The sequence below is a fragment of the Haliotis asinina genome, chromosome 16, assembly GCF_037392515.1.
Source record: "Haliotis asinina isolate JCU_RB_2024 chromosome 16, JCU_Hal_asi_v2, whole genome shotgun sequence".
In the NCBI taxonomy this organism is placed as follows: Eukaryota; Metazoa; Mollusca; class Gastropoda; order Lepetellida; family Haliotidae; genus Haliotis; species Haliotis asinina.
In genome coordinates this window covers 25,446,935-25,447,912 of record NC_090295.1, presented here as the reverse complement: position 1 = coordinate 25,447,912, position 978 = coordinate 25,446,935, and positions in this window count along the sequence as shown.

The window sequence follows — 978 nt, the reverse complement described above, 5'->3', positions numbered from 1 at the left end:
CTACCGAGCTAGTGACGCCTTATTAATTATCATGCGAATGTAATATATTCTTTGGCGAGAGGCTATTCCATGTATCAACGAACACAGGGTGACATGTCGTAATGCAGAGAGCATATATTTCGATGACATAATTAAAAATTGACGATCTCCGATAATTGAATTTAACGATAGGCTCATGTTCTTTACTGGGGAGCATAGAATAATTTATCTGCTTATGCCAAATGTGGGACGAACAAGATTGGTCATATGATATCGATTGGTTTCCATAGCAACCTTTAACGATCTTTGAGTTTTTGAGATATAAATATAGTATTGTAACACCATGATACATACATCTCTTGGGTAGAACATGAAATCACCATATTCAACATTTATATATTTTACATGTCAGACCTGACCCGACTATAAAACAATAAGAATATATAGATTCAAGTGCTGATTTAGGTACACATGGCAATGTCAATGAACACGTTTAACAAATTTAATTATTTGTCACTGATATTAGCTGAGTTGAGTCCTTGCTGCATATTTTACACATATAACCCAACAAAACTGGTCCATACTTTACAGTGGAGTAAATTATAAACATGGGTGCGCGTATCCTGTTTCTGAACAGCGTTTCCGTCTGTCCGTCCGGTATTCTTCCAAAGCAGAACTCCGGAGAAATATATATATTCTTTGATGAAAATAAATAGCAATCGTCACCTGGTAGCTGCATTTCTTCTTCCCAATGTTAACATTATTTATCATCTGTTTAAAACAATTTGCATTTACACACGGTTGGGGTATGTGCATCGCGTCCCAAGAAGACCTCAAAATGCGTACATTGTGTCTTCATGAAACTTGCACAACAATGAACTGAATGTTAAAATGACGCCATTTGCTATATAACAAGATGTTTTGACATGTTGTTATTAAAATTGCTTTTAAGCAAAGTCGTCTAACGCTTTGTTAGATGTTGTTTCTGCTTGTAGTGTG